Consider the following 26,358-nt stretch of genomic DNA (forward strand, 5'->3'; position numbering starts at 1 on the left):
TGTGGAGGCCGGAGGGTGGCGTCTCCGCTATTTGCAGATGATGTTGTTCTTTTGGCTGGATCACATGGATGCCTCCAGCGCGCACTGGAGCGGGTTGCAGCTGAGTGTGAAGCGGTTGGTATGCGGATCAGCACCTCCAAGTCTGAGTCCATGATCTTACCCTGGAAAAGGATGGCATGCCCACTCCAGGTAAGGGGAAAGGACTTGCCCCAGGTGGACGAGTTTAAGTATCTCGGGGTCTTGTTCATGAGTGATGGGAAGAGGGATCGTGAGATCAACCGCAGGCTGGGACAGGCGGCAGCAGTAATGCGGTCACTGTACCGGACTGTAGTGGTGAAGAGGGAGCTGAGCCATAAGGCAAAGCTCTCTGTTTACCGATCGGTCTACATCCCGACCCTCACCTATGGTCATGAGCTGTGGGTAATGACCAAAAGAATGAGATCGCGAATACAAGCGCCGGAAATGAGCTTTCTTCGCAGGGTGGCGGGCTACACTCTACTTGATAGGGTGAGGAGCTCGGCCATCCGGGAGGAGCTCAGAGTAGAGCCGTTACTCCTCCACATTGAGAGGAGCCAGCTGAGGTGGTTCGGGCATCTGATCCGGATGCCCCCTGGACGCCTCCCGGTGGGGGTGTACCAGGCACGGCCTACCGGAACAAGACCCTGGGGTCGTCCTAGGACACGCTGGAGGGATTATATCTCCAAGTTGGCCTGGGAGCGGCTTGGGGTCCCCGGGAATGAGCTGGAGGAAGTTGCAGGGGACAGGGTCGTCTGGGATTCTCTGCTCTCCCAACTGCTACCGCGACCCTATCTGGACTAAGCGGTTAACAATGATGATGATGATGATGATGATTTTTGCACATATAAAATCATTACATATTGTCTATTCATTGTATCTTCTGTAGGCTAACCAATACAGATGAAAACAGATGCAGAAGAAACAGATGAAAATGCACACTAAATTGCTTTTTGAACAGTAATTGAAAAATAAACCTTGCCATAATGTGGTCTAGAGTAGAGTAGTAGAGAGAGAAACAGCGGCAGGCAGGAACGCAATGACAAGACTCGAACTGCACTTTATCTACTTCAGCAAATACAGTACAATGCATTAAGAGTGAGACACGACCTGAGTTGTTTAAGATCCGGTCAGCAGTATCAACTGGACAATGGAGCTCAAAACTGGACACCTGGCAATCCTAGCGTAGGGTACTGCTTATCAAGCTAGCAGTCAAGGTTGACGGTAGTAAAGAAAGCCAATACCTGCCATGGTATGATGTCAGCTATCACAGTATCTAGGCAGTTGAATGTAAGGCCGCAATCATGTGTTTATTTTTTTCTTAGGCCCCCTAAATCGAACGCCATTGGCAGGGATCATGTTAAGAACAATTCTATTAAGATGAAAGTACTCTACAACTTTAAGATTTTAACTATTTTGTGCACAGCATTAAAAGAAATCAAGAAATATTAGATATATGCAGAATAAACAGAGATGAAAATGATTCCACAATGAAGATCAAATTTCAAACGAGACAAATTATCAAGAAATTACAATAAATAGATAATTATCAATATCAAATTTGATATTTATCAAATAGAAAATATTTAAAAATACCATAAAGACCTTCTGTCTAGCTGTCTAGCTTATAGTATCTCAATCATTTTTTCATTAAATCAAAGAAGAGCAATAATTAAAGGTTCTATATGATGGAAAAACTAAACTCCCTTGTTTCCTGTTCACTCCTCAGTCCATATATGGAAACTCAGCTACAAAAACAGCCCATTTTCATTTTTTTTTTTTTGTGACGTCATGAAAACCAACACATTTTCATATATCTGCCTATTCAGCCAACAGCAGTTTCACTCCACCCACTCACACTGAAGTTACAAGGAGTGTTTCAGTCTGCACTGCTTTTGGAATGAGACACAATACAGGACAACCAATCAGAACATAGGACATTTACATAATTACATAATTAATTCTAACTTTTTGGATTTAGAATATTTACTTGAATAATGTTATTAACATTACTTGAATTCATGGTGTGCTGCATTTTCTTTACACACAGTGCTATGCAAATTATATTTGGATTATTTAGCCTTTGGACATTTATGAATCAAATTCATCAAGCATAAATATCACTAAATCCATGAGACACAATTGAAAAATCAGAAGCTCTGCAAAAGCAAGGAGCTCTATTGAGACGTCCCTTCCAGCAATGTGTCAAAAGCCCGGACGTTAATGATACGCTTAGGGTTGAAAATTATCTCGGATATGTCTAAACCAGTAAACTGGTAAACAAGCCGGCCATTAGGAGAGGGGATGATTCGAATCAACAAGGGTGAACAGATATGGAGACTCCCTGCATTAGTGTTAATAGGAATAGATTATGGAGGGATTTTGCGATGTGACCTTCAGTGCACTAATTGAAATAGTATTCAGAGTCAGCAGTGGAGTAATCAAGTTAAACACAGAATCATAAATCATCATGAAAAGCGCTGTCACAACTAAGTCATTAGCCTCCTGTTTTTTTCCCCTCACACACCCTCATGGAAATATCTGCCACAGCGATCTGTAGGTTAATAGGAACAGAAATGGCATTTAAAGTCTATTTGGATCAAATGTGCTATGTGCCTGAAAGTAGAACTTTGCTAATTTGCAGGTAATATGAATTGATGTAGTCAGAGTTAGAGATACTTCAGATAACACCTGCATGAAACTGAGCATGGAGACACTGAGATATGTTATCTGCATATGGATTTTATAGTTTGAGTGTTTTCCTTATTTGGAGTCCCAAACTAGTTTTTTAAAATTTCTTTAACATTTCAAGATCAAGCCGAGGGTTAAGAAACTATACTTGTAAATATTTATCTGTTACATTTAGCTTAAAGGAGCAATATGTAAGATTTTTAGTTTAAAGCTAAACTTACCAACAGAATGTGAAGAAATAACAGTTTGACACTGTGTAAAAGACATGTACCACGTCACAGAGATATCTACTGAAGTTAGCATGCTAACCAGCTAGCTCCGGCCTGTTCTGCCTCATAGTACTACTTTGTACCTCAAGAGGTGATAGTGAGTCACTGTAGGGTCGAGTCTGCCATCAGTCCGACATGAGAGGATGAAGAAGTAGCATGCCCGCTCCTGACAAGAAACCACAAAGAAAAGAAGTGACATAAACAGAAGTAAACCAATAGTTAACACTGGCATTGTTTTTCACCACTGGAAACAGCTCTTGACAAGTAAAGAGATGAAGTTTGACGCTGGACTCGCAATGTTTCTTCTAGACTGGTAAGTAAACAGGGCAAGGAGGAGGGACTGTGTGGAGTATGAATTCGACATGTTGCATCATCTTACAGATGCTCCTTTAAGGGGCATTTTGGCCTAAACGAAGAGTTTAACACTATTTGTCATGTAATGCAGTTCTGTAGCACAACATTGTATCCCTCAAGTCAAGTCAAGTCAAGAGGCTTTTATTGTCATTCCATCCATGCACAAGTACACAGTGGAGTGAAATTACGTTCCTCCAGGAACACAGTGCAACATGGAACAAAACAGTACCAAGTGCAAACGTGCAGACATAAATGTGCAAACAAAAAATGAAACTAGAAACAATACAATAAATATGATAAATTAAACAGACATTAGACACAGTAAACAGACAGGAGAGTACAGCACCGACACAGCACTAATTTCTCAGCACTCATTTCTCAGCATTATCGGTTCAAAAGAATTTACAATTCTATATAGTTTTGTATATTATCGTTTTATTTTATACAATTTTAGTTTAGACATAGTTTTCATGTTTTTGTTCACTGGTGTTGTCTCACTACAATACCCAGCATGCATTACACAAATGCACCATACAACCACCAGAAATTCTGACTACTAGCCTAGACATTCACCTACACATTAATAAATACAACCAAACAAACATTAGCGTAACTCTTACCTCAGCTGTCAAACAAAACTGTAAAGAAAACAGTGATTCTATCATTATCCAGCACAAAATGGCACCACAAACAGGTTTTTTACCCTTTTAGCCAGAGAAAATGAATCAAACCAAAGTAAAGTATCTGGATAGTCATTTAGCTACCTTGCTAACTTTTGCTTTTAGCTTGTTGCCCTCCTCATCTGATGAGTCATTTCTGTCATTTGAGTAATTCATTCTCTCTGCTGTAATGATGATTTGAAGACACAGTTACACAAATGCAAAAAGATATTTGGCTTCTTAGCAGTAATGTTAGCTATCCAGCTTTCCTTTGTATTCACCAGCTAATGAAAGAAAAAATATTTCAGCCCCAAAAATCCACCCTGATGTAGCTGTAGTTTTTCAACAGTTCCTCCCACCTTCAAACTACATCATCAGAAGGGTGCTTTTCTAGCCTTTAAATGCTGTAGAGACTATTTCAGCACGACTGTAGGATGTGGTTAGCATGTTTGATGTAGTGATGGTTATATTTTTTGGCCCTATAGTTTTTCTGTTTGAAAGCAGTCTAGCTGAAGGTGTAGCTGAAATCTTGACAATCTTGAAACTTAGCAGAGCATAACCTACTGTTGTGCTGTTCCAGCATTGCTAAAATGACCTAAATTCACTGGAAGAATTTTGAATAAATTTAGGTTATTCTGAAAACATCTAAAACCAAAACTTCCTTAAGTTTAAAATTAGTATTGCACACTTAAAATGAACTGAAATGAAACTGAATTTGGAAAACAATAAATAAATAAATAACTAAACAATATTGGCCCTGGTTTACAGGCATCAAGAAGGTGCCACTGTATAATACACTGTGCTTAATAGGCGAGCAAGAAGGCATGACAACAAAAATGACCCATGCAAGGTATCAAATATAACAGCAGTTTTCCCCTGAAGCTTTAGCCACCTCTAGATAGGTAATACAGACTAGAAAATGATAATCTAGTCTGAAATAATCTAATTCATAACTAGTAATTGAAAAAAAATAATTAATAATTGTTCTACCATTTTCTGTAACATCTGCAACTTACTGTGCAGCACTAAATAAAAAACTAGATTAAGACAAATATCACACCATAATTGATTATGGTTGTATTTCTGCAATTTCTACATCAGTCACATTCTCTATCGTTATTAAATACATCAAACCCAAAAGATGTGGAGTTGTGGAGGGGTTTGACTAAAGTTACTAAAAAGATCTTCCACAACAACATGAGGTTATTCACATATTGTCGCTTTTAGAACAAAAACTTGTATTTCCGCAATGGTAACTTTGTTAGAAAAAAAAAAACATTTCTAGCTTCTAATGAAGGTTAATGTAATGAGATCGCTGCCCAGCTAATTTTAGACTATTTTTATTGATCCATTTGTCATGAAATCATATACAAAAATAACAATTAAATGCAAATAAATAAACAAAAATGGAGATACAAGGTTTTGTTCCAACACTGATATGTATCAGCTTTAAAGACATATTAAAAAAAAGCAGCCTGTTTAATTCTAAGAGATAAAAAGCGATTTGAAAAATAGTCATGTTTGGATACAAAACACATATTAAGGAAAAAAATGAATAAAAGGTAGAATATAGGCCCTTTAAGTCATGCTTAAGAGTCATCTACAAGGAGTAAGGGCCACTAATTTGTAGAGAAATTACCATTACACCATTACAATAACCCTGCATGGTTCAGAAAATGCCAGCCATCTGACAATCTGACAGGGTTATATGTCATCACAGCAGCCATGCTCCTTGCATTTCAATGAAATGGGAAAAAAAGAAACTTTTTTTTATGAAGAATGTTCAGAGCAGAGGACCAACAGAGCTGGAGGAGGTGCCTATCCAAAAGATTCACACTTAGACAATTACAACGATTCAGACCAATAAGTCATCCGAAATCACACAATTCTCACTACTTGAAACACAGGCCGCAGCTGAAGCTGAAGGCACTCACAAATAACAGTGTACTGTGTTTAAATGCTGTCTTGCAGTTTTCGGCTTTGAGTAGGTGGAGTTGTGGTGTTTACATCAACAAAGTGTCAACCTGGAAGTGAAGGAGGCACTACAAATAAAAAAGATGAACCTCCTGGTAATAAATCCCATGGCATTAATTCCTCCCTGCTATTGCTTATTAATGATAAATAAGCCATGCTGCTGTATTACAGTGAGCACCCTGGTGGGTAGAACAATACAGCATCATACTGTCTCCACCTCTGACTGTGTATTTCCAAATGAGAAGAAAATTTTAGATCTTTCTGGTCTTTGTGAAGTTTTATAAATATACAGTAGTGTTTACAAAATCTTAGGCAGCCACAAAAACTGTTTGAAATTGTTTATATTGGCAGTAAGTGCATTTTTCCATTGAAATCATTATATATTATTAGAATGAATACAAATCATCATGAACACAGTAAAATGTTTTGTTGTTGTGTTTTTTTTTTATTAGTTAATATGTTGGTTAGAAGAACACAGTTAAAAGCTGGCAAATTTTAAGCATGTTTCCAAAAAGTCGGTAAAAGAAAATGCAAATTTATGAGTTTTCATTAACTACTGTTTTGTACAAATTCCAGAAGAGGAAGAAACACTTTTGACAGCCCTCTGTCAGCTGAAGCTCTAACAGTTCGGAGACGCCAGGACGAGCAGGTGGTGGTCCATTTAATTAGAGGTGAAGTTGTTGTCCCTCGTCTCCCACCAAATCTCTGGAAACACCACCGTAGCAAGCAGTTCTGGGAGGACGCACCGCCAAACCATTTTACAAACAAGCTTTGGGTGTTTGCTATCATGAGATGTAGTGGAAACATATTCCAGCCACGTCAGTTTTTATTTAAAAAACTGCCATTTTTTGCATTTCTCACTTGTTGGTAAACCAACTTTTCCATCTCATCCAAGCAATATTGAGGCATTTTTTAGAATTTCTGGCTTTATGTAAATGTTCAAAATTCACATAAAGGAGGTGGATGGAAAACCCACAACAGGTTTGGTTCTTGACTTCGCAGTTCACTCCAGTCATTGGCGCATCAGCACACCTGATTAAATTTAATGAAAAACTGATTAATTAAAACAGGTACTGGATGGTACTGTAAATACCAGACTTCCTCAAGGAGGGATTTGGAAATAGTTAAGCTAACACACTGACACAATCATAATGTTTTGTTTATTTGTATTTAACCTAATGTCAATGTTTTACAGCTTACTGCCCAGATAAACGGCTTTATATATCATTTTAACAAATATCGAAGACTACACTGTGTATAATCATTTTTGCGTGTAATTGCTCCACAGATTATTATTAAGATAATCTTAATGACAAAAATAGGAATGATAAATACTCATTAACATTCTAGAAGAGGAAAGTTTGTGAATGAACTTTAATTTGGCTTGACAAAGCCAGGTAATAATATTTTTAAAGTTAAAGCAGTTGCAGGACATTGGGACCTTATTTACCAACCGTTCTTAGGAAGTGATTTCTTCTTAAAACCAACTAATTTTAGTTTTCACTAAAATTCTGACATTCACCAATGTTTTCTTATTTGGGGTTTGTTCTTAGGTAAGAACAGAATCTATGCACACTCAAGAGCACAAACTGTTGCTATGGTAACCCAGGTGGCTGTTAACATGTTGGTAGGACATTTATGTTGTATCCCAGGTGGCTGCTAAGGTCTTGCTGGGCAGTTGCTGTGGTATCCAACATGGTTGCTAAAGTTTTTCTAGGCTGTTGCTGTGCTAACCCAGGTGGTTGTTAAGGTAGTGCTAGATGGGTGATGATGGTGACATAAGATGAGCATCCAAACAGATGGTACGCTGACTGTGGTGGAATAAGAGGTAGAGGTATAAGCATGATATACTGTGTAGGTGGAACGAATCATGTGTGAACAAACACTGTACAAACACCATTGAGTCAAAATGGGTAAAAAAGCACATGCACGGTATTTGGGATTTGGTTCTAGGTCAAAAACTATAGCGGGAGTACAGTAGGTTTGCTGTTATAAGACCACTTAATTGAAATTTATTGAAATAATTATGTGTTCCAGATCACAGTTTTAAGTCTGTTTAATTGTTAAATATCGTGATGAGTCACTTGACAAAAGACGTGCAACTGCTTCTTTCTGATAAAATACCAAAAAATACTATCAGCAGAATTTCTGCTGAATATGGTTTGCATATGTGGTGCATAACAACACTCTAATATAAAATTCAGTGAATTGTCAGAGTTAACAACATCTTTATTAATATCAACAAGTACTCTTTCAGCAAATAACTGTATAATTGTTGCAAAGTGAGCAAATTAGATACTAAACAGTCTGTTAACATCAATGAAACGTCTTTCACAGAACTGTAAGCAGCAAACTTGTCAGACCATGATCAGAGACCGATCTGAAATGCTTACCCGGCATTAATCACATAGCGAGGTCTAATTAAATGTGCTTAAAACACAGGTTTTTTTCTAAATGTTGCTCAGGTATTGCAATAATTTTTGATCACCCAAGCCTGGAAGACAAATAATTAGAACTGCCACACCATTGTGATGAGTGATGTCAGCGTCTCAGAGTGACCTTCCCACTGCTAATTAATTTTCATCCCGAGAAAAAAGGCCCTGTTGTTGCACATTATTAATTGAGTTCATAAAAAGATGCGCCTGATTAATTTTTGTTGATAATACTTGTCATTCCAGGCAGCGCTGGTAATCATTTTATGGGTTTTTGTTTTAGTGTTTTTCAAAGTTGATCTAAGTCATCTGTGGAGTGATTAATTTGTTTAAAGCCAGCATTAGCTGGACACTGAAAGCTCCCTCCATTTTGTGGTAATTACGAATGTGTGATTTCTCTTTGAGAGTATTTACTGTATGCTAGATAATGCTGATGAGTTGGCGTTAATCATCCACAGGGTCCTATTAGTCTCAGTATTATACTCAGCAGAGGTTATGTCAGTTGTAAAAAAATTCACTCATCTCTTCTAGATCTGTGTATGTATATACACCGAGCATATCTTTTCATCCCTGTAATCACTCTAGTTTTAATGTTTCATGTGATCATGTGTTCAGGGTGTGCTGAATTCCAACTCCCTTTTGCGCACAAAGCCTCACACAGGCATATGGACACTACAGAACATTTTTGTAACTTCTATTGTTTCTTTTTATAAATAACTGTGTACTCTAGATGTTTCAAACAGAAGATATACCATTTTGAATACATATACTGACCAGCCACTTCTTTAAGTACACCTCCCTGTATCTACACTCATTGTCCATTTTATCAGCTCTATGTATCATATAGGTGCACTCTGTAGTCCTACAATTACAGACTGTAGTCCATCTGTTCATTTGCATACTTTGTGCCCCCTTTTACCCTGTTCTTCAATGGTCAGGACCCCCACAGGACCACCACATAGCAGGCATTATTTGGGTAGTGGGTCGTTCTCAGCTCTGTAGTAACACTGATGTGGTGGTGGTGGTGTGTGTTGCGCTGGTACGAGTGGATCAGACACAGCAGTGCTGCTGGAGTTTTTAAACACTGTGTCCACTCACTGTCCACTCTATTAGACACTCCTACCTTGTCAGTCCACCTTGTAGATGTAAAGTCAGAGACGATAGCTCATCTGCTACTGCACAGTTTGTGTTGGTCATCCTCTAGTCCGTCATCAGTGGTCACAGGACGCTGCCCACAGGACGCTGTTGGCTGGATATTTTTAGTTGGTGGACTATTCTCAGTCCAGCAGTGACACTGAAGTGTTTAAAAACTCCAGCAGCACTGTGGTTTTCCTGTGGGTGTCCTGGTCATTGAAGAAGAGGGTGGACTAAAGTCTGTAATTGTAGAGTTGCTATAAGATAAGTAGAGCTGATTTAATAGACAAGCAGTGTAGATATAAGGAGGTGTACTTAATGAAGTGGCAGGTCGATGTATGTTGAAAAATAGAAACAACAGAAATTTCTAATGCTCCATTTGTCATAAACTTTTGACCCACACAAAAACAAATTAAATACGGCAAAAATGAAGACACAAGATTTTAAGAAAAACAGCCTGCTTGCTTCTAAGAGAGATACAGAGAGGTTGAAATGGTCATGTAAAATAAATTATATTATTGTTTTTGGTGCAGGGGTCTGTGCTTTGGTGGATATGCGTGTGCATAAAGGGGAGTTGGATTCTGCAGGAGAGGCAGAATTTGACACAACATGTTTTTTTTAAAACGACTGCCCACAGTGTTTAGCTACACAGTAAGGTTTGTGTATTTTTATTGTTATTCATTTTTATTCAAGTTATACTGTCCTTTGAACTACATCGCCAAGTCTGCACGACCTTATTGAAGATCTGGATGCAGTTTGAGAGAAGTTTTGGGGATGTATTTACGGAAATGATATGGGTAACGACTTCTAGTGTTTGTTAGCTACATTAGCCTTGTAGCTAATGTAGCAAAAATCTGGATTCCAAACATGTCTTGGTTAATCAAACACATATAGCATAAGAAAAACATTTCTGTAATATTTGAATACCAAGTCTTCATTTCTTTAAGTTAAAGTTTAAATATGAAACTAAAACTAAATTTCACTAAAATTACTTTAGTGTAATGTTGCATTAAACCTGTATTTTCTAGAGCAGTGACACTGTCTTTATGAATGAAAACTGTTGCCACAGTATCTTGTGCATGTTTTCTGTGGTGTGACGCTTGTGCAGTGCATGGTTGGTATTGAAGGCTACATTTATTAGCTGGTTTGTCATGCCTCCTTTGGGAAGTTCTTCAAATGTATAGCTTAAGCCACTAAGCGATATGCCGTTGTACCTTTAGCTCTTTTTTACACTTTGTAAATGGAACTGGGAAGTGGAGGAGGAGAACATTTAAATCAGAGTGAAACTGCCTACAGCTGTATACAGTTTAGAAATTCCAATAAATGAGCAAGTGATGAGTAAACCCTAAAAAGAGGTTAGCAAACTCTAAAATGGTGGGTAAACCATTAAGAAAATGGGCATAAATGCCATTTCAAAGGGTATGTAAATGGTATTTATGTGCGTTCATCCTCCACTACACTCCCTGCATTACATATTTTTTGCATATCATCACTGTTCTAAAAAAATATAAGCATCACCATTTTTTCTGATTTTTTACTTTTATACGTCATTTGAACACATTTCATGATGTATGGGCCAATAAAAATGCTTCAAAATGACCTGGAATAAACAAAAGTTGAGAACACTTTTTTTCCTTCTCCTGTCAAGTTTTTACTCTGGAGATAAGTGTATTTGTTTGGACACCAACAATATATGAGGTAACTTTCTGTGGAACTTTTGCAAAACACCTTCTTGAGTTTCTCTAAAAGCTTCTTTCCAGTATTGTAAGCAGAGAACGGCACTTAGGGAAATAGCAGGGTTCGCCACGGGTCTTTCTCAAAGGGAAATGACTTCCAAGCGGCGAAGGGCTGCTGTTGTATGATAAGGTGCAGTGGGAAAAAAATCACTGTGGAAAAAAACATTCAGAATTGATAATGCTGAGCACAGTCACGTTAATAGAAAACGTATAATTTATCGGAAACGTTGCCACAGTCATCTGTGAAATGCAGGTTGTCATTGAGCCGGTACAAATGTGTCCCTTAATGAGCACACTGACAATTACACAGCATTGTTCTTGACAGTAAAAATTTATGTGAACAGCACAGCTTGTCAATGCATGCTGTGAAATAATATTAACAGAACTGCAATTATACTGGAGCAAATTTTATATATCACTATAGTTTATTGTGCCTTGCATAATAAAATGGTGCTTGAGGACAAATAAACAGAATCTTCTGTATAATTACTGTAGCACTCGACATTTTACAAAGACCACAAATGCCCATAGTTCTAAGCCTTAAAAGTGCTAAGAATATAATCACTTAAACTAGGTCTATATGACTTAATTAATCCTCATGCGAATTGCTTACTCAAACAGAGGGACAGCAACTTTATAATAGCAGTTCATTTACTGGTTTGTGGTTTCTTTTAATTGTCATTCCCGGACAAAACCATCTACAGTGCAAGTGCAGTGCAAGACCATCTACAAACAAATGAACATAAACCACAGTTTCTCTGAAAAATGACTGTATTTAAAATCCTTCTAATTTCACAAATTTGCCTGGAATCCTGAGGAAACACAGCTGTCCATGAGCCACTGGATATGGAGTGGTTGCTAGAGGTCACTTTTGGTCATTCACACAGTCATATGGTTGAGTGGCATGCAGCAATTCTGTGTGGCCAGTGATTCAAAAATGCACTGGCAGAGTTTGTGTGCATGGAAGGAAGCATGTGCAGATTGCAGATACTGCTGTGCCTTAAAGGGAAGAAACAGGAATTCAGGATGAGTGAAAAAGTTTAAGGATCAGTTTATATTTAATATGACTATAATTTCACCGACTCACTTATTCCACCCTTGCTGCTCGCAAAACTTCAACGTCATGAATGATGTATGCAACAACTACACATTCATATGCAAAAGTTTGAGCGCCCTTGGTCAAGTTGCACATTTTGTAGATGTGCAATGATGTGATAATAAGTAAACACTCTACAGAGAACACACTTCTACACACTGTAATGCACAATTATTGTTCATGTGCTAAATTTAAGATATTATAAAACATAAAATGTGGCCCGTGCAAAAGTTATGGCAGCTTTTTATGTTTTTTTTCCAATATAGAAAAATAAAAATGGTGCACTAAAATTTGTAGAAAAAAAGATTTTTGTTTGTTCCAGTAGAGGATGTGTTCATTTACTTAGAAACTCAACAAAGCATGTTGACTGGGGGTGTTTAAACTTTTGTATATGACTCTACCTACTACCTAAACTCCACCTGTAACCATTCATATACTATGAGGTACCCTGAAGTCACCCCAGGATAAAAAAACCTCATTTCTTTATGTAACAGCCTTTGGACAAAACATATTAGCATATACACCTAACTAAATGACACAGTAGTGGCGGCAGAACGGCCATTTTGAATGGGCACGACAAACTTGCAGGTAGGCCGAACCTTTCGCTGCTGCAGATGGGGGAGGTTCTTTGCACACATGAGCAATAATGACCTGCACAACTTAAATGCTGCTGATTTCTAGTGTTTATTCCTTCAGTGTTAACAAGCAAATTGACAACTGTGCCATGTTCAGAGCTAGACAAGCTACTGTGTTTATCTAATGCTACATGGAGTGCTGCCAGCAGGGAAATGAATTTGGTATTATAGGTGCTCTATGGCCAGGAGTTCAAACAATGGCAGTCTTCATAAAATAAAAGCCTTTATTATAATATGGCTATGGACAAAAAAATATCTCAACACGTTGCTGCTTGTGCCTTCATCAGGGAGAGTGATCTCGACATATATCATGAAAACAAGGGAAATTCATAAGGGTATATAATTTATATATAAATCTATTATGTAAATTTATGGAACATCCTCAGAAAAATGGAAATGCCAGAGCATCTTATTGTTCTCATAAGGAATCTCTACACTGATCAACAGGAGGATCGAGATTGGTATAAGAAATATTAACCTTTGATTTGCAGATGTTACAACACTTACAGTGGAAAATCTGGAAGACCTGAAGGCCCTTATTAGGAAGGTTAAAGAACAGAGTGAAGAGACGGGAGTTCAGCTCAATATGAAGAAGTCTAAGGTTATAACAAGACAGACTGCTATGTGGGTGTGAAAATGGTGGACAGCTTGTATCAATTATTAACAACAGAGGATCCGGCACTCAAGAAACACGACTCAGATTGGCACTCAGCAGAACAAGCATGAAGGAGCTTAAAAAGATCTTTAAATACAACAATTTGTCTCTGCAAACAAATATCAGAATTGTCCAGGTTATGGTCGTCTCTGTGATTCTTTAACAGTGGAAAGCTGGACAATAAAATAGGAAAAATACTGATTCCTTTGAAGTCACTGACAAAGACTTTTGAGAGCATTGGACTGCGAAGAAAAACAAATGGATCCTCAACCGATCTTATTTTGGAAACATTCTGAGAACTGACTCATTGCAAAAGTCTATTATGCTTGGAACAGTAAAAGAGGAAGAGGACGACCAGCAAAGACGAATGGACACAATCAGAGGAATCATGAACCAGCCATTCAGAAGCCTGAAGACACAAAAGACAGCATATTCTACAGAACCACTCTCCATATGGTCACCAGAAGTTGGAATTGACTTGACAGCACTTAATAACAATAATACTAATAATAATAATCAGCATACTAAACATTACTCTTGATTAAGAGAAAATATAATGGTGTAGCAGACTTACATAAGACTTAGGCAGCATGCATATATATGGCCTAGATACAGTAATAATCTCACTCATTACCTCCCACGCATGAGATAACAGTGGACAAAAAGTAATTTTAATTTGAAGTGTTTATTTTGACAAAATAGTGCAGGGTGTTTTTTTTTCTCCCACTAATGACAACAGCAGCTAGTAATTGAAAAAATGTGTTTAGACTCTTCATGTCCTCTAGTGGCCTTTATAAACCTATACCAACAGGAAATAATTTTCCATATTTAGCAATAACTCCAAAAGCAATAACTAAGTTCAGTTAAGGTTAGAGTTAATCTGCACTCTGAGAATTCTTTCACACCAGTCAAGGCAAAATTACTTTGATTGGACAACAGCGTTAATATAGTTAGACACAATAGCACAGTTTTATGAATGTAATTTATCTAAAAGGTAGGCTGAAAATGTTATTGCACCATAACTGATTTAATTAAACAAAATTACTATTCACAATGTGTCATTAACGCAATATTTGGTGCACAGAAATTTTTCTTTATGCTTGAGATAATCTACAGGGAGTTCTGAATGAAAGTCAAACACTAAAGTTACTAAAGCTCTGTGGGACACGACAAACCAAACCACATTTGAAGGCTCCAAATGGTATGTTCACATACTGTTAGCAAAAACAGTAAATGGCCATTGATCCCATTTTCATTACTTTGGCCATGTACTCTGTACACTGACATCAAAATTAAACAACGACATTATGATTAAAGTAAAGAATATTTGCCAAGTGCTTAAATCTACATTGAGTGAATCACAGTTTTTTACTTATTACCCCAATTTCAAGAAGCAATAAATAATGAACACAATCTTTAACAAAACTGTCGTTTTCAGTTCCTGCTTGTTTGAAGACTTTTTGCCTTTGTTTTCATGCTTAGTTGGTTGGTTGATTTCAAGAACATTCACCTTTTGGTGCTGAAAAACCGTTTTTGTGTATGTTTTGGTTCATTGTCCAACTGCAAGGTTGAGCATTGTCCACAGAGGTTTGAGACATTTGGCTGAATGTGAAATGCTAGGATGCTGCCGTTTACATCACAATTTGTCTTGTTGCTGCCACCATCACTTAAATCACCAATAAAAACGAGTGAGTCTAGTCATACATGACTTTCCACCACATTTCACAGAGGAAGTAGTATGCTTTAGATGGGGTGTTGGGAACTGAGTCCAGCACAGTTTGGTGATTTCCCTGCTCTAGCACACCAAGTACACCTGGTAATTAGCTGATGAGTTGGATCAGGTGTGCCTGAGTAGACAAAAATCAACAAAATGGTGCAGGGATTCGGCTATCAGTCCTGGATCCCTAGACTGGCCTATTTAGAACCATGAGTTCTATATAGATCCATTTCATGCTTAAATGGTTCTTCGCACGGTAAAATGGCTCTTCAGGTTGATAGAGAATGTGTTGTATATGATTCAGTATAGAACTCCAAAAGGGTTCTTCTATTGCTACAAGATTTGCTTCACTTTAATGTTCTTTTTGGCAAACTTTAACCTGGCCTTTCTGTTCTTAAGACTTATCAGGGGCTTGCATCCTTCCAAATACATCACAATATCAGATGATTTTTCTTTCATATGTCGATGCCTACACCCTGAAGACTGTTCTAGATGTGTTCAGCAGATTTTCTTCAGTAAAAGTCTAACCAAAAAAGCCAACTACCAAAAAACCAACTACACAATTACTTTTGATCCTTGAATTAAGATTGATGTTCAATTTCATGGTCTTTATTTGACTTTGAGACATGTTATAATTTACCAGAGAAAATGTTTGCAGCCATGTAAAAATCCAATAACGTCTGAATTAGAAAGATTTTTTTACTGTAATATGTTTTAGGCTCTACTCTAGCTAGAGAGACTGATGAGCTAAGTCACTTAACTTGGCCAAAAACAAGTGTTGGTTTAGCATGACATGCACGGGCTGACAAAATCAACACCAGTCAAAACAGGGGTTCAAAACACACCAGCACAAAACAAGTGGTAAACACCAGCTTGATTTCATCAAATTTATGTCAGCTCTGTTCATTGAGCATCTGCAGTGGAGTTTCCAGTCCATTACGGAAGATGTTTTCCATGTTCATATCCTCTGTGTGTAGGGTTGTCCACAAAGTGAAGTGCTTACCCAATGCTTTCATACTTTCAGGAGAATTCTACTGATTTTGTTTTTTTTTTTTTAAAAAGATTTTTTTTAAATGATTTTTAAGATTTTTTGCATATTTAAACAGTTGAGATGTAAATAAAGCCATTCAGAGTGGTCTGATGTGAAATTGTGCACCGTAGATAAGCTTTCAGACTCAGATTTCTTTACAGTGGTGGTGATAGGAACCAGGGGTCACAACATCTACAACACAAGTTTAGCCATTTTATTTACTATGCAAAATGACCAGTGAAGCTACATGTAATGTTGATAATAGTAAAGTATTTACTTTGGGTACTATTTCACCTTATGACACCCTGTGCAGAATGGATCTAAAAACTATATATTTTAGGCCAAAATCTTACCTCAAACAGTGTTCACACATTAAGCCATTTCAAACAACAACTCCTGGAGATATTAACCTCTTCAGACAGCTGCATCTTATTTAAATTAATCTGTTTACATTTTGACAATTTAGTTATGCAGATTTTAAAACACTTGCGGAATTCCTTTATAACCCTAAGGTATTATATGCACCTGAGCTAGTTTACAGTAAAAATGTGAAAAGGCTGATGGGTACACAATGACCGGGTTTAGAAACACTAGCCTGCAGTGTATATATGTTATACACTAACACTGCATAAACAATGAAAACTCTGGCAAAAAAAAAAAAAAAACATTTTGCTGTATATTAATGACTTAAATGATTTTAATTAATGACTTATTAATTTAAAAAATGGATCTAATGCAGCTGGAAAAAATTGAGAGTAAACGAGTCTATAACAGAACAAGTATTTATTAGGATGTAACATTTTCTCCATAAATTTTAGCAAAAGCTGTACTCTTCTGACTCCACTGGTTTTGAAATAGTGGGGAGCTGAATGTATCATCCAGTGCAGCCAGAAGTGTAAATAGAAAGGACATGTGGAGATGAAGCATTGGGTAGCATTCATCGCTTAACCTAAGCAAGGTGGTCTGCCTGAAATTCTCCTCCTCTGGAGGGAAGCATATGGCTGAAGCATCTGTTTTTCTGCAGACAAGTTATTCTTAGGTGACTACATCCTCAGGACTCAGTCCAACAAAGAAGTTGTCCTCGTTTTGACACAGAGTCGGTCTGTGTGTGCTCTGACTCTGTAAAATTAATTTAGTAATATCAAAAATAAAAAATACATACACGTAACAGCGTCAAGCTCCTGGGGATGGAACAGGACCCTCTGTCTGAATATCTTTTAGCACAGCTGAATAGTACTGAAAAAACTTTGTTATAGGATATTTTCAAAATATTTCATAAAGTCAAATGATATACTTGCTATGCTTCCTGAGTGCTGCTACTCTATGCAAAAAGAGCATCAATCAGAGTTAAACAACATACTATTTATTTTTTTAATGCATTTTAACTGTACTTTTAAAACAGTCTGAAGGATTCAGCTAATAACATATCATGCCATTCAAAAGTCTGGTATCAATGCTTTCAAATTATACAAAATCACTTTGATTGCACATACATGTATAAAATAATTCTAATATGCTAGTCCTTCACAGCTTTCAAATAGTTAGTAGGAAGTGATAAAGGTATAAAAGTAAATAAATAAAAATGAACAGGATGTTGATGAATGTAATGAATGTAGATGATATTGAAAGAAAAAACCTGCTTAACATCAAGAATAAATTCTTGTTGACCCTGATATACTCAAAATATGAAATGCAGCATGTTTAAGTCTCTAGTTTATAATATTTAAACCTACATTACTGTTATTTCTGTATGTAAAATAACAAAACATTATGATAAGTGATTGCAAACTTTTGTAATGTTGTAATGTTCATTGCTAATATCGCAAAACCTAAAAATCTATATTGCTGCATGACATTAATATCAGTGAAGATGCTCAGCACTTCTTTCTCACAAATTACACTCATTTTCTGTCTGTTTTCCTGGGTGCTGTATATCTAAGAGCTTACTCTCAGCTCATTCACATTTGGTAGGCCTACAAACCTCCAACTAGACATTCTATTTAAAAAAAAACTGCTACAATAAATTGAATGAACCTTATTTTAGTGGAGGTTGTTACAAATTATCAAACAATCACTACTCAGGATTCTAACTACACTCTGAAACCTTGACTAAAATAGCCCCCTACTGAAGAAAGCGCGTTCTTAGAGCTATGTCCAGTTTTAGCTTAAGGGCAGATGGGCTTAGGAAACAGATGTAAACATGGGTGGAAATGCTATGGGCAAACAGTGCAACACTGGCCATTAGTTTCTCCATCTGTTCCTGTAAACACGTATCTACTACGATCTAGGAGCTTTGTGAGAAACCCATGCGGATTTTGTCTTTCAGCACCAGCTCTAGTACGACAAACAAGGAAAAACCAACAGCACAGCGAGAGGACCGTGAGCGTTCTTCATTAAAGTCCAAGAGCCACGTTCTGACTGCAGTACACATCATTCCATCAGCAAGCGTTCGATCATCTGTAATTGTGATCACACATCCCTCTCAAAACAACTGCTGCAAATGCAATCTAAATGTAGACTTTAAAGGAGCGAATGGAAATCCCATTCCTGGGAGCTCTTAAATAAACAATGGGCATGTGCAGCATTACTCATATCAGTAACCTCTATCCTGCGGGGACAAGGTTAACATCGGCACTCTGCGAAATGGTGGTCCCAAAATAACAATCACAAAGCCCTTCTACTAAACAACACAATCAAAGCTGTCCCACACTGCCTCATTGTTTAATTCTCTCCTTTTTTTATCTAAGATATCTCCCAGCGCGTTCTTATCTTTGACCCTCAGCTTGTTGCTTTGTTGCGGCTTCCTCTTAGATACTTGATGACCTTGAGAGGGATGTCATTAAACCCTGACCCATTTGATGATCCCCTCATGTGGAATACATATGCCGAACGGGAGCGGCTCGGCACAGTAGGGGTGAAGCGGAGTACTTACAAAAATATGACTTGACACGCTTTATCAAATGGGGAAAGATGAAGACAAAACAGCTGCTGCTGCTGTCGTAAGCAATCTGGCCGTGATTGAATAAAAGTGTCAAGAAAAGGGCTGCTTGATGGTCTTTTGTTCTCTCCCATCCAGCTTGATGTTAGTTTGAGCTGTCAGGGGGGAATCACAGCTGTGTGATTTATCAATACTGGAGTGACCTTGTAGCCAGTGGCGGATGCTCACACAGCGCCCCCCCACCCCCTTCATATTCAATCCCACCGAACGGCCTGAACGCATCCGCACTTTCTGATGAATATACATGATTGGGCTGCACCGCATTGATGAAAAGCAACTGCTTTTATTATGGACCTACATGAAAGAAACAGCTCTATAATCAATGAAAGACTGTGCCTTTGATAATGAAGCACATAAAACGCAAGATAGTTCTATGCATAGAAAGGTACAGGCTCACAGGATTCTTACTGTTCACAAAAGTCTCTGTTGTTGACACAATAAAACCAATCTATGCCAACTAAGCTCTTATTGATGGCTGCTGCTCATGTGAGATTATGAACTGGGAACAAGTGGCCAAAATCACTGGTGCATGGACAATACATATAACTTCTCAATTTAAAGACTTCCCGCTGTGGCCATTGTGTTTGTGAAACCAAGGAGGAAAGCACTACAAAAAAGTCAACTAAGCTGAAAAGTTTTACACCAAAGACATTTTGACTTCTTGTTGTTGTTTAAAAGTCTGCCAGTTTCTGTGAGATGTTCTTTTTTTCAGCACGCTCTTCATTAAAATCAACATGTTTTTTTTGTTGTTGTTTTTTTTCTGAGGACGAGCACCGTTGTGATGAAGCAGATGTTATATTACAGGCTGGCACATTCATTACTCTCATAAACCCATCTGTGGAATAGCTTTTTATGCAAATTCTCTTCGAATCTGCATAAATAAAGTCCTAATTAATACCTTTGAACAAACCTCCAGACTCTTTGATACTAAAGTGCTCTTAATTATTAAAAACAGGTAAAACTCACAAATGGATGACGATCAAGAAACATAGAGAGTTTTGTTCTTCTATGAATATCAAGAAGAAAAAACAGGTTGCTCTTCAAAGAGGGCTATTATAATTTATTCTAGGATTATTTGATAGCCAAATATCAGTGTCATTATCTAAGGAAAAACAAGTCCTTGCCAATAAATATGGAAATACTGTGAGGAGTCAAACTAGGCTTGTTTCATTTCAGACAGTAAGATATTTAATATCTGTTAACAATATCGCTTAGGGTCAGTGAAAAGAGCACTGAATTTTAAAGGCTTTATAGATCCAGCATTGCCCAAAGCAAACATTTTATTGTTGTTGTAACGCCTGTGATTTCCCTACATTTTCCCTTTTTCACCGAGTATGTAAAACATGCATGCAGGCAAATGCCTTCGCAGTACTGCTCTGATTGACAGGTCTTCCTTTCAAGGGATTGCTGATCACTTTAATCGTGAATGTGCCCCTTTGTTCAAGCTTTATTGACTTCAGAGACTCAGCGCAGCTTGTTTTCATCATACCATGCGGCATCAATTTTTGAGGTGTATCTACAGACTTAGCTTGTTTCTCCTGCCGGTAAATAATATTGTTGATCAACTAATTGATTACCACAACAATAAAGGACAAGATAATAGCCAAGGCCGTTTCTGTGCTTGATGCCAAACAGAGACAGCTGAGGAGAAGGGAGAGGCCAGCGGAGGCTAATAGAGACAGCTCTGTCAGATGATTAGTGGTCCATCCTGAAAGAATCTGGGCAATGACTGTGGAGGAGGGGCTGAGGAAAGATCAGGTAATGATTAAGAATGTGCCTGCTGAAAATTCACTCATCTCTTTTAACCAACATCCAGGCTCGAATGTATCATACAATATTTAGTTTCACTTTTCATATAAATGAGGGCGATAAAGTCTTCAGCCTTCACAGTGTTCAAAAGAGGGCTGAGGCTCATTCTCCAACACTGGCTCCTGAGCGGTTCTTGGCTTGGATGTAGGGTTCTATGAAAAACCTTTGATTGGTACAGAACCTTCACATTATGTGGAGGTTCTTCATCTCATTTACAAACCTGATTTTTTACAGAACCAAGTACTGAAAGGTTCTATGAGGAATCAAAAGTTGTTCTTCTACATCATCACTCCAAAGAACGCTTGGTACCTTTTAAGTGTACAATCTTTAAAAGTACTACAAAGGGTTCTTTGAGCAGCATCATAGAACACCCACATTTGTTTTTTTTTTTTAAGAACCATGTTTGACAATGAGATCTGTGAGTAAATCTGTGTTGAAGATTTTTTACCAATTTAATGGCTCGACCTAGAACATTACATCATGTTACTTTAAACCTCAGGCTCATGCATCTCATTTACAAATTTAGTTCTTTAAAGAACCATCCACTGAAAGGTTCTCTAAGGAACCAAAAGTGATTCTTCTACAGCATCACTCCAACGAATGCCTGGCACCTTGTAAGTGTACACTCTTAAAAAAACAGTGCTACACAGGGTCCTTTGAGCCACATCACAGAACACCCACATTTGGTTTTCTAAATAACCATGTTTGACGATGAGATCTGTGACTGTAATAAAGAACCTTCACACAACAAAAGGTTCTTTACCGATTTAATGGCTCTTCTCAGAACCTTATGTTATGCAGAGGTACTTCAAAGAGGGTCTTCAGGCTCACACATCTCATTTACAAACCTGACTCTTTAAAGAAACATCCACTGTTCTATAAGGAACCAAAAGTGATTCTTCTACAGCATCACTCCAAAGAATCCTTTTTTGGCACACTTTAATTGCACATGCTTAAAAAAGTGTCACAAAGTGTTCTTTGAGTGATGCCATAGAACACCCACATTTGGTTTTCTAAAGAACCATGTTTGACAAAGAGATCTGTGAGTGTGAAGAACCACTTAAAGTTTTAAAGAACCTTCACATAAAATAAGGATTCTTTACCAATTTAACAGTTCTTCCCTGAACCTTACATTATGTGGAGGTTCTTTAAACTTTAAAAAGGTTCTGTAGGCTCACACATCTCATTTACAAACCTGATTCTTTAAAGAACCATCCATTGAAAGATTCTGTAAAGAACCAAACATGGTCCTTCTACAGCATTGCTCCAGAAAAGCCTTTCATAAGGGTTCAGGTGTATAAAATCCTTCAAAAAAATGAATGTAAATCTGAACAAATCTGCATTATGCTACCTTCACAGGGAAAACTCTACATCTCTCCTTGTTCCTCAACCAAATATAGCACTTTACACATTCTATAAGACCTGTGCTTTGGCTACCATCGCTCTATTCTCAGCCTTTCTCACACATGGTAAACAGTCTTCACCTTGCACGTTCAGCAGCCGTGTTCCGTCTCCTAGGTGCAAATTGGCATCTGCTTTAGCCAGTCTCACAGGCGAGTAACTGATTATTCCAGACTTTGGTGAATATTCCAGCGTAATAATACCCCCGTTTGATGTAACACTTTGACAGATATCTTCCAGCCTGAAATGAGGCGTTTATGAAGCCCCAGAATCCTGTTAACCACCAATGGATTTCATGTTATAGAGCTACAGAATCTCTTCTGTATGTGCTAAAAATATGTCAGTATATGATAATGTGCAGGTTCAGACTGCTCAAACAAGTAGATTTAAATTCTGCTTTAACATGGGGATAATGCTAGCCAGTTCACAATTCTTAGACTGTTATTGTCACCTCCCTGTGAAGCTTAATCTACTGTAACTTTCAACACATACTGCGCAAAAGTCTGGGGTACTTTGTTTGAAAGTACCTTTTTACAGTTAACCAGCTTTTTTCTGTAAAATCTGGACATCACTATATTAGAAGAGAATTCCCTTTGACTTGACTGCAGAGAGATCCTGCAGCATTTTATTCACTGTCTCTATTGATTATATTAGTGATCAAATAAAAAAAATCTACCAATTAATTCAGAGTTCAGAGGTTTTTTAAAAAGGCAAAATGCTAAAAATGGACTTAAGTTAACAATAAAAAACTATATATAGTCAAAGATTTATCAAAGATTTCAAAAAACGTTTTTAGAAAAAAAAACTTAACTAAAACAAAATTGAAGGTTTTAAAAACGCATATAAGTGGGTGTGTTTATTAGGCCCTGTGTCTTTGCCGTATGAGACTAGAACTTAAAATATGCGTTATCATGCAATTTACCAACTATTCACTGCCGATTCACCAAAAAGTTAAATTAAATTAAAAGTTTAATTTACTTGTTGGCTGTAATTTATCATCTTGACCGCACGGTGTGTGAGCTGCTGAGGGGCTTACTTTTTGTTTGTGTGATCGAAGGTGATAATAAGTCCTCTACACACCTTTGCACATACTAATACACAATTACTATTTTTTTTAATATATTGGGAAAACATAAAATATAAAATGCGGTCTGTGCAAAAGTTATGGCACATTTTATATTTTAGGGTTTTCCAGTACGTTAAACTCAGCAAATGAACAGCAATTGTGCACTAAAATTTGTAGAAACCGAAGTTGTTCAAACATTTGCAGACGACTGTAACAGAGTTTGATCATGACAGTCCCAGTTCATTGCCCAACCCAGCATTTAAGTAATGCACACTGTCAGCTGATTCCTTTCAAATGTGTTTTTCTTTATGTCTCTCTGTCTGAAACAAGGGCTGAGTTGTGCGTCCTCTGGAGCACCTGTACGGTGTGCGAGCTGCTGAGGGGCTTACTTCAGACCAGCGTCTCGTCTGAGTCAATAGGCAATTATTTCGAGCGAAGACATGGCACTGTCCACATCAAACGCTCCACATTCCTCAGGCAGATTAACCAAAATTATGTTTTATTATTTTGGCCCGCTCGGATGAATCGAACTCTATCTACTTCACATTGTGATGAAATTCAAGACAGTTTAAATGGCCGTGGTATGTTTGGAGTCTGGATAATGCTTAGGCCCTTTATGAAAGGGCCAGAGGCAGGAGCAGATTAATAAGTGAACACTGAATGCCTTTCACTGATACCATCCCTCTGGTCTCCTTGTAAAAGCCTGTCGAGAGGTTAAATTAAATTGCTGTAATAAATGTTTGGTTTCAGCCAGGCAGTATCGCTGAAAATCAAACAAACAGCAACTAGCCTTGTGCGGTGAACATCAGAGGGGGGGGGGTGAACAGGCAAGGGGTGGGAGAGGGGGAGTTAGTAGGGAAGCATAATGTACATTAGAAACTGAGTTGTTTCCACTTAAACATCAATTATAATGGGGACTTGAAAAACAATTATATTGATGAATGCTTTTGGAGTTACTGTAATTAAATTATTCCATTTAATTAACAAATTATATTGAACTTTTCCCCAGAGAGCAGCATTAGCCTCATCTGCTGTTTTACAAACAAGAGCAGAATAATACTGCAAAAACGATCACTAGTGTCAGACTAGAGGCACAGAAAAACTCAGCAAGCGAGCATTAACATCTTTTGTTCGGTATGACACTCATGGGGAAATGATAATTGGATAAAACTTTTTCATATCCAATTTCATAATCAGGTGCTCTGGAGAGATATTACACTCTCATTAATAAACTACATGATAACACACTGCCTTTGTTCACAGACTAGACTGTTCCTCTCAAACAAGCTGAAGAGTGGGACACAGCAAAAACTAAAAACATTTTGACCACTTAGACATATGCAACTGAAACAACCATTTCGCTTCGGACAAAGGAATTGCTCTCCATCCCAATGCCATCAAGTAATACAGTGAGAATTATAGTTTCCTTCTGTTTTACCCATCTGCGAAAAGAAGACAAAACATTTATCTATATTACAAATTAATAAAGAACTGTAAAGCAAATAAACACATTACTGAGTTATTTATCTAGTTAATAAATAAAAATGCATAACTGAAATGCCACATGAAATCACAGTATGACATTGTGAAACTACCCACATGAAATAATGAGGGCCATTTCAGACCTACGGTATATCTGTGACAGCTAACCAGTGCCATCTGGTGGACACAAGTTAAAAGAACTGGTGCTGGAGCAAGCCTCTCCAATGATATGAAAATGGGAATTAAATTGTGACTCACAGTATCACAGTATGCCAGTTAACTTCACAAAAATCCAGCCTTACATGTCAGGGTCTCAGATTTTTTGCATGATGATACATTTCTTGTCTACTGAGTAAAAACAATAAATACAATTGCGTCAAAAGGGCCTGTATCCTACTTTTTTTTCGCATTTTATTTTTTCTCCTGAGGTACATTTGAATATTTGTGTGGGTGTATGTTCCAAAAACAGTCATAATAAAGACCTTTCTTTCTCACATAGAATTAGATAAGATGTTTTTATTACTATAAAACTGATATGTGCAAATAACCTCTGTACTGATTGGTTGCCCATGTAAAAGCAGTGCAACACTTCTTGTAACTTTAATGTGAATGGACATAACTAAATTGCTGTAAACTGAATACAGATACATGTAAAAACAATTAATGAAAAAAAGGCTGTGATTTGCAGCTTAGTCTTCATATATGAGTGTATAAACTATGGAGTGAACAGAGCATTTTAAAAGTTTTTATTTTAAAATAGCAAGAAAAAAATCTTTTTCCATGATGTGATTCCTTTAAAACACATTCAAATGACTGAATAGGAATTTAAAGTACATCAGTGTAATTTCAGTTTAGTTTTGTCCTCTGTCACCCTTCATGAAATACTGTGGCTGAACACAAGGACATATCCTACGTCCTGTACAATAAACACCCAATTAAGTAATTCGAAATGTGTACATAAGCCTTCCAATGCTAACACAGATACTAATACTCTATAATCTGGAGCACACATACAATCAGGAAATTAATAATAGAGCGCACCTTTTTTTCTGGGGCCTATTGAAAGCTACCCTCACTGACCCTTTGGCTTAATCTATAAATACATAATATGTCCAAAAGTATCCAGACAGACACTCCTTCAAATTAGTGAATTCATCTACTTTAAGGTGCGCTCCAATAAGGTGCCCCCAATTGCGTACACTCAG

This window comes from Colossoma macropomum, unplaced genomic scaffold (genome assembly GCF_904425465.1).
Source record: "Colossoma macropomum unplaced genomic scaffold, Colossoma_macropomum, whole genome shotgun sequence".
NCBI lineage: Eukaryota > Metazoa > Chordata > Actinopteri > Characiformes > Serrasalmidae > Colossoma > Colossoma macropomum.